This window comes from Lemur catta, chromosome 3, assembly GCF_020740605.2.
Source record: "Lemur catta isolate mLemCat1 chromosome 3, mLemCat1.pri, whole genome shotgun sequence".
Classification (NCBI taxonomy): domain Eukaryota; kingdom Metazoa; phylum Chordata; class Mammalia; order Primates; family Lemuridae; genus Lemur; species Lemur catta.
The window spans coordinates 54982302-54994373 of record NC_059130.1 but is presented as its reverse complement, the minus strand read 5'-3'; the positions used below and the strand labels follow the sequence as shown (position 1 = coordinate 54994373).

The following is a 12072-nucleotide window of genomic DNA, read 5'->3' as shown; positions in this document are numbered from 1 at the left end:
ACTGACAGCACAGGACAGATCCTCCAAGCAGAAAATAAGCAAAGACATAGTAGACTTAAACAGAATGCTAGAACAAATGGGCCTGACTGACATCTACAGGACATTCTACCCAAAATCCACTGAATATACATTCTTCTCATCAGCTCACGGGACATTCTCTAAGATTGACCATATCCTAGGTCATAAAGCAAGTCTTAAAGAAATTAAAAAAATAGAAATCATACCCTGCATCTTCTCAGATCACAATGGAATAAAAATAATAATGAACACTAACAGGAACTCTCATTCCTACTCAAAGTCATGGAAGCTAAACAACCTTCTCCTGAATAACAATTTTGTAAAGGAAGAAATTAAGTCAGAAATCAAAACATTCTTTGAATTAAATGACAAAGGTGACACAACTTATCAAAATCTATGGGATGCAGCTAAAGCAGTCCTGAGAGGAAAATTCATTTCCATAAATGCCTATTTCAAAAAGACAGACAACTTACAAATAGACAACTTAATGAATAGACTCAAAGAGCTGGAGAAAGAAGAACAGACTGACCCCAAACCCAGCAGAAGGCGAGAAATTATTAAGATCAAATCAGAATTAAATGAAAAAGATAACAAAAATACTATAAGGGAAATTAATAAAACAAAAAGTTGGTTCTTTGAAAAGATAAATAAAATAGACACACCACTGGCTAGACTAACCAAGAGCAGAAAAGAAAAATCTTTAATAACTTCCATCAGGAACATGAAAGGAGAAATCACAACTGAAGCCACAGAGATACATGACATTATCTATGAATATTACAAAAATCTTTATGCACACAAATTGGACAATGAGGAGGAAATGGACAAATTTTTAGAAACACACAGCCTTCCCAAGCTCAATCAGGAAGAAACAGAATTCCTGAATAGACCAATATCAAGAACTGAAATTGAAACAGCAATAAAAAACCTTCCCAAAAAGAAAAGCCCTGGTCCAGATGGGTTCACACCTGAATTTTACCATACATACAAAGATGAACTGGTGCCCATCCTACATAAACTATTCTTCAATATTGAGAAGGATGGAATTCTCCCCAACACATTCTACCAAGCCAATATAACATTGATACCAAAACCAGGAAAGGACGCAACAAAAAAAGAAAACTACAGACCGATTTCTCTCATAAACGTAGATGCAAAAATTCTCAATAAAATCCTAGCAAATCGTATCCAAGTGCTGATTAAAAAAATAATTCATCACGACCAAGTAGGCTTCATCCCAGAGATGCAGGGGTGGTTCAACATACGAAAATCTATAAATGTAATTAACCACGTAAATAGAAGCAAAAATAAAGACCATATGATCCTCTCAATAGATGCAGAAAAAGCATTTGACAAAACTCAACACCCTTTTATGATAAAAACACTTAACAACATAGGCATAAATGGGACCTACCTAAAAATAATACAAGCCATATATGACAAACCCACAGACAACATCATACTGAATGGGGAAAAATTGAAAGCATTCCCACTCAGAACTGGAACCAGACAAGGCTGCCCACTGTCCCCATTACTTTTCAACATAGTATTGGAAGTTCTTGCGAGAGCTATCAGACAAGAGAGCAGAATCAAAGGTGTCCAAATAGGGACAGAAGAGATCAAACTCTCACTCTTCGCTGATGACATGATGTTGTATCTGGAAAACCCCAAGGACTCAACCAAGAGTCTCCTGGAATTAATTAACGAATTCAGTAATGTCTCAGGTTACAAAGTCAATACACACAAATCAGAGGCATTCATATATGCCAATACCATTCAATCGGAGAATCAAATTAAGGACTCAATACCTTTCAAAATAGCAACAAAGAAAATAAAATATCTAGGAATATATTTAACTAAAGAGGTAAAGGACCTCTATAAAGAGAACTATGAAACGCTAAGGAAGGAAATTGCAGAACACGTAAATAAGTGGAAATCCATACCATGCTCATGGATTGGAAGAAATAACATCGTTAAAATGTCTATACTACCCAAAGTAATCTATAGATTCAATGCAATTCCTATTAAAATACTAACATCATTTTTCACAGATTTAGAAAAAATAATTATACACTTTGTATGGAATCAGAGAAGACCCCGTATAGCAAAAGCAATCTTAAGCAATAAAAACAAAATGGGAGGTATTGATTTGCCAGACTTCAAACTATACTACAAAGCTGTGGTTCTTAAAACTGCTTGGTGTTGGCACAAGGGCAGGGACACAGACCAGTGGAACAGAACAGAAAACCCAAATATAAAACCATCCTCATATAACCATCTAATCTTTGACAAAATAGACAAAAACATACTCTGGGGACAAGAGTCCCTATTCAATAAATGGTGCTGGGAAAACTGGATAGCCACATGTAGAAGACTGAAACAGGACCCACAGATTTCACCTCTCACAAAAATCAAATCACGGTGGATAACAGATTTAAACCTTAAATGGGAAATGATTAGAATTCTAGAAGAAAATGTAGGAAAGACTCTTACAGACATTGGTCTAGGCAAAGAATTTATGAAGAAAACCCCTAAGGCAATCACAGCAACAACAAAAATAAACGAATGGGACCTGATTAAATTAAAAAGCTTCTGCACAGCCAAAGAAACAGTCATGAGAATAAACAGACAGCCTACAGAATGGGAAAAAATTTTCGCATACTACACATCAGATAGAAGACTGATAACAAGAATCTATTTAGAACTCAGGAAAATCAGCAAGAGAAAATCAAACAATCCTATCAAAAAATGGGCAAAGGACATGAATAGAAATTTTTCAAAAGAAGACATAAGAATGGCCAAAAAACGTATCAAAAAATGCTCAACATCCCTAATCATCAGGGAAATGCAAATCAAAACCACAGTGAGATACCACTTAACTCCGGTGAGAATGGCCTTTATCAAAAAATCCCAAAACAACACATGTTGGCATGGATGCGGAGAGACAGGAACACTCATACACTGCTGGTGGGAATGCAAACTAGTGCAACCCCTATGGAAGCAATATGGAGATACCTTAAACAGATTCAAGTAGACCTACCATTGGATCCAGCAATCCCATTACTGGGCATATACCCAGAAGAACAAAAGTCATTCTTTAACAAAGACACCTGTACCCGAATGTTTATAGCAGCACAATTCACAATCACAAAGATGTGGAAACAACCCAAGTGCCCATCAATCCACGAATGGATTAGTAAACTGTGGTATATGTATACCATGGAGTACTACTCAGCTATAAGAAATAACGATGATACCACATCTCTTTGGTTCTCCTGGAGAGAGCTGGAACCCATTATATTAAGTGAAGTATCCAAAGAATGGAAAAACAAGCATCACATGTACTCACCAGAAAACTGGTTTCCCTGATCATCACCTAAATGTACATCAGGGAAGGATACCAATTGGATATCAGACTGGGATGGGGGGTGGGGGTAGGGGATGGGTGTATGCCTACATGACGAGGGCGTTGCACACCCTCTGGGGAATGGTCATGCTTGAAGGTGCAGACCCAGGGAGGTTGGGGGGAGGGATGGAGGTATGACTACATGATGAGTGCCAGGCGCACTGTCTGGAGAATGAGAACGGACGCGCTTGGGACTCTGACTTGGGGGGATGGGCGGGACATGGACAATGTATAAGACCTGAACTTATGTACCCCCATGATGAGCTGAAAGAAAAAAAAAACAAGAAAAAAAAAAAACAAGAAATGGGGCTCAAAATATCAGTAATATTACCAACAAAGGCCACTCTTTTTTTTTTTTTTTTTGGCAGATAAAAGAAAAGACTTTATTGGTAAGTTGGAACAGAGGTGAGGGTGTGCAACAAACCACAAACGCACTACTGAAGTCACAGGACTAAGAACGCCAGCTCCCAGGGAGACGACAGCAAATAACTTAACCCAAACTCATGTCCTCCTCTTCGTCTTTCTTGTCCTTCGTGTCACCCTCTTTCTGCTCGGACTTGGCGCTGTTCTGCATGGCTTTGGCAAACGCTTCCACGTCGCCCTTCTTGGCGGCTTCCCCGGCCTCCGCGGGCAGGCGGAACTGGCACATGAGGGGGCCTAGCTGCCCCGAGGCCAAGGCCGCACCGAACCTGCCCAGGGCCTGCTGGAACTGGGGCGAGGTCAGCGTGCTCTGGGTCTCCTCCGCGGTCTGCGGCAGCGACTCCCCGGAGGGCAGGCAGGGCAGCAGGCGCTCCTGGACGTCCGCGTTGGCGAGGATGGGAGCCATGATCTCTGGCGTCAGCACTCAGGCCGGGTCCACTTGCCGGCCACCTCCTGGCCCGGCCGGCACGTTCGTGGTGGCTAGAATGCTCCGGAGGTCGCTCCATTGGGTGGGCTGGGCTGGGCTGGCCTCAGTGCCGGCTCCGTTACCTGAGCTGGGCGCGGGGCTTGGACTAGTTGCGGAGGCGGCTGCTGGCGCAGAAGGGGCTGGGGGGGCGCGAGCGGAAGAGGTGGTGGAGGATGCGGTGACCGCTGCCGACTGGCTCCGGGAGCTGGAGGAGTTGCTGCTTGGCGGAGGCCCTCCGCTCCCCAGGAGGCTGGCCAGGCCTGGCCCAGTCAGGGCCCCCAGCCCACCCAGTCCTCCGAGGCCGGCCGGTCGGATGAGCCGCATGAGCTGGCCGGGACTCACGTTCCCCAGCAGGCTCCGCAGGCCGCCCTGGCCACCCAGCGCAGGGAGCTCGTGGCCTCCACTTCCGCTGGCCCCCAGCGCCCCGGGCATCGGGGATTGTTCAGACACTCATTGACCTTCCGACAGTGCTCCTCATCCTGGTCAGTCTTGGGCTCCTGCATCCAGAAGAAGAGCCGCTTGGACCCCGCCTTAAACTTGAGCACGGAGACCCGCCCACTGGGGCACTGGGGCACTGGGGCACCCGCCTGAACTCGCAGCCGTCGGGGAGGATGCTCAGGTCATCTTCCACGTTCCCAGACGTCCTGTCTTTCCAGCACAAGTGAATGAGGAAGTCATCCGGCTGCTGAATGTACACGACCCCTTTCCGCTTATCTGGAGTGATGGTAGTTCCTTTCAGTGACATTTTTCCTGCCCGAAACTCCACTAAATACTTGTTGGAGGACCCACGAGAGCCTGGCACCAGGCTTGGAAACAGAGCGCCTGAAGTCGTCATCCTGGCCTGGGTCCACACTCGGCCGGGGGTCGGGGGGGCCGTCCGGGCTCTTATGGATGGCACTTAAACAGGGCACTTAAACCATGTCCTTGAACCTTAAGTGCCATGGACATGGTTTAAGCTCCAATGGATGGAAGTTAGCACATTCATTCAGTCCCAGGCAGTGCTGACATGCAAGCCTTCCCGGCCATGAGGAAGATCAAGCATTGAAGGAAAATATTCTCCAAATTACATTCTGCGTTGTATAAGCATCACTGTTCATTCATTCAGCAAGCCTTTTTTGAGAGTCTACTATATTCCAAATAGTAGGCTAAATCATAAAGATACAAGATGAACAATGTAAAATGCCTGACTTCTAAGAAATAACTCCCCCCAAAAAAATTTCACTTCAAGAAATAATGCTACTAAAATATTTAAAAATTTAGATAATCCAAATACATAAGAGAATTTATCATATGAAAAAAGTAGCCTCTCAGACCAATGAGGGATAAACTGGACCACTTAAAAAGGGGTATTGAGATATCTGGGTAACTACCTGGAAAAAAGGAAATATTTATCCATTGTTTACACACGCCTTAAGCCAAATTAAATTTCAAATGTATCAAAGGTTTCAAAATGTACAAAAATAATATCCCAAAAGTTCTAGAAAAAAATGGGAAAAGTTAGAATAGAGAAAGTCTAATTATAACTCAAAACCTAAAAGCTGTGTTCTCACCTAGAGATTTGACTAGGGAAGGACCTGCTTCCAAATTCCCTCATGTGGTTGGCAGGATTCATGGCAGCTTGCCTCTTCCACACCAGTAACGGAGAGAGAGTGAGCCTCTGCCAATTCCAGGCTCTAACCTCTAGACTCTCTTTCATAGAGCTCACCTGATTAGGGCAAGCCCACTTAGGATCATTTTCCTTCTGATTAATTTAAAGTCAACTGGTTAGGGACTTAACATCTATCAAATCTCTTCCTTTCTGCCATATTCTCATAATTAGAAGCAAGTCACAAGGAGAGAGGATTACACAAGGGCATTACTCAATGGGGATAATCTAAGGGTATGTTTGCCATTTTTCCCTAATAGATAAAGAGTTCCAAGAAATCTGTAAGAAAAAAATCCAGTAGAAAAACTGGAAGAGAAAATGAATAGACAGTTCCAGAGAGAATATACAAATAGCCCTTAAACATATGAAAAGATGGTCAATCTCATTTATACTAAGAAAAAATGTCTTTTTAAAGAACACCTATCACACTGGCAAAAATCCAGAACTGTTAGTGTATTATCTGTGGGGTAACAGGCTCTCTCAAACACTGCAACATTGCTGGCAGAACTGTAAATATGTCTGATCCTTATGAAGAACAGTTGGTAATTGTAGTATCTACAAACACATATCCCCCTTTACCTCGAAATTCCATTTTGGAAAACTTATCTTAAAGATCAGTATATACGTGAAATTACATGGATTTCAGCAACATTTCTAAGAGCAAAATATTGGAGACAACCCAAATATACATGTTCATTAGAAGATGTGTTAAATTAACTAGAGTACATTTATATACTTGAATACTATGCAACTATAAAAAAAGAATGAGGAAGCATTCCAAATTCTGCTGTGGAAAAAAATTAATGTGTAGGACAGCATGTATAACAGCTGTCTCCTTTTGTAACAAGAGGAGAAAAATAAGAATATAATTTGTATTTGCTTACAAACACATAAATAAATTCTATAATATATCAATCTATATCTGGAGGGGCTATGCATTCATATACATATATGTGGATAATATTAATAGAAAATGATAGATATAGAATGTTTTACATCTCATATCCTATGGTTGTTTCTCTGATACCACTCATACTAGAAGTCATAGCCAAACTTCTAGTATCAAAATCAGTCAGAACTAGAATTGTATTATTCCAATATTCAAAGTGGAAGAATTCCTATAGGTCTACAACAATAAACTGGCTATTTCTGAATCCCGAACTACCCAAATTCACCATAGTCATACTTTTCATGCATTTTCAGCCTCTTCATATTCTTCAAGGTGTTATAGTAACCCAGCTACATACCTGATGAATACTAGCTGTATATACTAGTTATATGCCTGACAGAATGAGAGTGGAAAGGGATCTCTCACCATTGCCTTCCATTTGCTCAACAAATAATCTCTTAATATTTCTGTAGAATTTTACAGCCATAAACGGCTTTCCAGATACCTGTAATTGGCTAAATTGGCTAAGAGAATACAGCAACTGGAACTCATGTCCAAGGTCCATGGTATGCTTATCCTGCTCAGCAACCCAAAGTTTAGCAACAGGCTTTGAGTCCCAGGTAGAACATTAGAAATTTTCCCTTGGGGGAGACTAGGTAGCCCAAAAGAGAAGACCTACACATATTGACATTTGTTCTACTTTCCCTGTACTATCTCATCCAATCCTCACAATTGAGGTAGATATTATTATTATCCCTTTCCACAGATGAGGAATTTGAGAGTTAGAGAAATTAAATAGACTACCAGATAAAATGGCAGATTGAAATACACCTACCATTTTGCTGCCTCCAGAAACACCTCATTCTGTTTAAGTGAGATAAGCTAAGTAGGAAAGATGGCAATATTTCTGGAAACTGGTACACAAAGAGAGAATGGTAAACGACTTAGCAGATCCAAGAACACAGAATCTTAAGCTGGCAGTGAATTTAAGAAAAGCAACATAATTCATAAAGCAGAATCCTTACAATGATCAGGAATGAGAATTCCAGGTGCTTCTGGAAATGAGGGTAAAGGGGTGAAAGTGACTAAAAATAAAGAAAATTAGCTGAAACCTTTGTTTAAGAAACAATCAGATCTCCACATATCCTCCTCCATTCCTGCCCCTTTCCCTTCGAGAAAAAGGACTGGAGATTTATTCTCTGGGGAGGGTAAAAGAGGGTCTTTGACTTGGGGAACAGCAGGTACAGCTAAGTGCTTGAATGCTTATGCTGAAAACACACTTCTTCCCTCCTTGGCTCCCAGAACACTGAGAGCCAAGCATTTGCTCTCCAGACAGGAGATTACAAGAGTCTTTGCAATGCCACCAGAGTCCAAAAGCAAAGTCCTAAGGACACTGACATTAGAGGTTCTCTAAGTGAACAGATCTCTCTACAGGCAAGTCACAGTATAACAAGTTGCATTCATGTACTTAGAACTTCCGATCCACTTTCAATGATAGATAATTATTCATTATAAGATTGGCAAAGCTCAGAATATGTGATAGCACACAATATTGACCAGAATATAAGGAAAAAGACTCCCTCACATAGGACTGATAAGAATGTTCATTGATGAAAACTCTTCAGAGAGAAATTTAACTATATCTTTCACAGCAAGTAAACTCCCAGGAATTTATCCTGCAGTGATTTCATTAGCAATTTACTTGCAAAAATAAGCCAAGCTACATGTGAAAAGATGATCACTAAAGCATTGCTTATCATAAAAACTGTACTTTTTTTTTTTTTTTTTTTTTTGAGACAGAGTCTCACTGTGTTGCCCGGGCTAGAGTGAGTGCCCTGGCGTCAGCCTAGCTCACAGCAACCTCAAACTCCTGGGCTTAAGCGATCCTACTGCCTCAGCCTCCCGAGTAGCTGGGACTACAGGCATGTGCCACCATGCCCAGCTAATTTTTTCTATATAGATTTTTAGCTGTCCAAATCATTTCTTTCTATTTTTGGTAGAGACGGGGTCTCGCTCTTGCTCAGGCTGGTCTCGAACTCCTGACCTCGAGCGATCCACCCGCCTCGGCCTCCCAGAGTGCTGGGATTACAGGCGTGAGCCACCGCGCCCGGCCTATAAAAACTGTATTTTAAAAAACCTTAAATAACTGCAAGTAAAAAACTGGTTTAAGAAACTAGGTCTATTTGTGAAATGGAATACTATGAAACCATTAAAAAGAATGAAATAGATCTGTAAGTGCTCACATGACATGATCTCCAAGGTAAACTGAAAAATGAAAAAAATAAAGTGCAGAAGAGTAAATATAATATACTACCATTTCTATTTAAAATATGTATTATGTAATACATATTTATATTTATACACACTTCCACCTATGTATACACACACACACACACTTGTACTTGGAAAGAAAATGTCAGATACCTTTCTGAAAACTGTTAACAGTAGCTAAATCTGGAGAAAGGAATTGTGGGTCTGGGATGGGAAAAAGGCTTGTTTTTTATTGCATACATGTGATTTTTTTTAACCATATGCAGGTATTTTTCATTTAAAAACAAATAAAATGTTAAAAGGACATTTTTAAAGTTGTGTATCTTTATCTGAACATTAGCTACTATTAGAAATAAGATATTCTCAAATCTATATCCTTCACCTAGAACTCTCTTGACATTGAGGCGTATAAAATTAAATTTCAACAAGTCCAGAACTAAGCTCCTGATCTTGCTATCTTAACCATGACTGCCACCACCATCAAACACGTTTCAGTTCCTCTATTTCCTTATTTGACCACTCTTTTCCAGTCTCTTGAATCAGAAACCTGGAAGTTACATAAGACTCTACCTTTTCCCTCACCCCCTATATACAATCACCAAATGCTATCAATTCTATCTCCTAAACTGCTCACAAATCTATATCAAACCAGCAATGGCTTAATTAACACAGTATTTATTAATACAGTATTTATAACTCCCCCAGATTACTCAAATATCCTTATTAACTCTCTGCATCCATTATCTCTTGAATCTATATTCTACACAACTGGCAGGGTGATCTCTTAAAAGCTCCAATTTGATCAGACCACTCCCCTACTTAAAACCCTTTCCATAGGTCTTTGTCTTCTTCAGAATAAAATCTAAATTACTTGGCATATCACATAATTGTGATCTGTCCCCTGCCTGCTTCATCTACCACTGTCTTCACTTTTTCTTTCCCCACTCCCTCAACACGCAAACCTTCCACTCCAAATACTTGCAGCCTCCAATTTCATCACGCTGAGTCCTTGTTGTTCCCTCTTGCTGAAATATTTGCCCCCTTCTCCTCCAAATTCCCATTATTCCTTCTTTATATTTCCTCTTTTATTGTCCTATTCCAGTGCCAAGTATGTAATGGGCTGTCATTAAATATTTGTTGAAGAAATGAAGTAAATTAGACAAACCAGCTATCATTCTAACAAAGGTAATGACAACTCCTCCAGCCTAACACGTGTTCTTCCTTAAAAACAATGAATCTTGTCAATGTATCTTTTGATTCTTGTCAGCTGCAATTTGCTCTCCTAACTCATCTCTTAAAGATACTTTTAGTGAACAATGTTTTGACATTGTGGCTTAAAAATTGAAGCACCCATACGAGGTGGAGAGGCCTACCAAGGGGCACTACCAATGAGATGTGACATAGTTTTAAATGGCTCAAGTAAGAAAGCAATGGCTTTCAACCCATTAAGGTTAATACAAATAAATTGTAAAACATTAAAGAACAATTTACAGCTTACTTGGTTAGTCCCTTAAAATTGCAATAACGTGAATAGGAAAAACTCCAATTCATTTAACTCAGGAAAGGTTATAGATTATAGTAAATAATGTTTGCTAGAACAATGGAATCAGGTAAAGAAAAATTCAAATTATACAAAGCCCTTGTGTGAAATGTAAAACATTCAAATCTCAACTCATTTTCCTATTGCCTGTGTCCTGTACTTGCAGAAACATTCTCCATCACCTTGACAGTTTTCTTTTGTATACAAATTTTATTTACCTGAATTATTAATGCTGCTTTTGTGTGTGTCCATATCTTAATTTTTGTTTCTCCATTCACCTGTCACGAGTATTTTGATTCACACTTCAGGAGATGATGAACAAAAATATTTCTTTGGGAAACTGGGTAATGTCACCAATGTTTTTATACTACTAAGAGATTATTCTGTTTTTCCAGTTTTAAGAAAAAGAGCATTTTTTCTTTTTATAAACTATCAATCACTGAAAATATACTTTAAAGTGTATTGAAAGGATAAAAGATAGATTTTAAAGTATGGATTGTATGTCAGATGAAAAAATATAGTACATAGAGACTCCAGTGAGCAAGCAATTTATAATATAAAATGTGTGCCTTCAGGTAAAATTCCTCAGGCCAATAATAGTAAACAATTAGTAATGCTCGTGAGAGTACTATTTTAGTCATAAAGCCAAAATCTTCCTTTTTTTTAGTAGTATCACCCTATACAGCATACAGTGTTTATGCTCAAAACCTGCCTGATTTAGTCAGTTTTGTTAAAGCAAAAACTGTGGATAGAAATACTCAAGGGTTGAGATTACAGCAAGATAAATACGTCACCTTTAACTGAAAAAGAGCAGGGTTAACAGTCTTTCAGATCTTTTCAAAAGTGTACTTGTAGTCTTCTCTGTCTCATCTTACAATAAACCAAACTGTAATTATTGAAAAGGAAGAGAAAACAAGTCTGTTGTTTGCAAAAGTTTCTTGAAACTCTTTAAGGAAGAATAATGTCTCACCAAGTCCCACTGAAATCCCAAAGATTCAGTGGAGATATTAGGAGACCATATGTACAAACACCCTATGATTTCAAACAGACAAGCTCATTGAGAAGAAAAAAGTTTTCTGTCTTTGATTTCTTTTAGAATGATAAAATGAAAGGGACAGTAATACATATTTTAAGCCCTGTGAATTCACAATGGGGCTTTAGAATAAAGAGGTAAAAACCTTTGAACTAACAAAGGTCCATCACGGTGCACTTTTTTTTCTCACAAGCGCCTTGTAAAGGAAATTATGCGAGATAGAGGGACCAGCTGGCTTTTGCCACTACACCTCTAGTAACACAACACATTCTCAGACTGTACCAATCCAGCCAGAATAGGCCACATCATTGACTCCTTTTAGGCCTTGCCTCTTATCACATAGAGCTGTTTTTAGTCCGGGGCCCTGTGAAAGCATTCACTCAC

At 39.8% G+C, this 12072-nt stretch overlaps 1 pseudogene across 1 annotated transcript; it reads right to left on the bottom strand.

Moving 5' to 3' along the window:
• Window positions 1-3770: 3770 nt before the first annotated feature.
• Window positions 3771-5146, bottom strand: LOC123634691 (annotated as a pseudogene). Its single transcript, XR_006733982.1, has one exon. The product of XR_006733982.1 is annotated as a proteasomal ubiquitin receptor ADRM1-like (transcript).
• Window positions 5147-12072: the final 6926 nt, after the last annotated feature.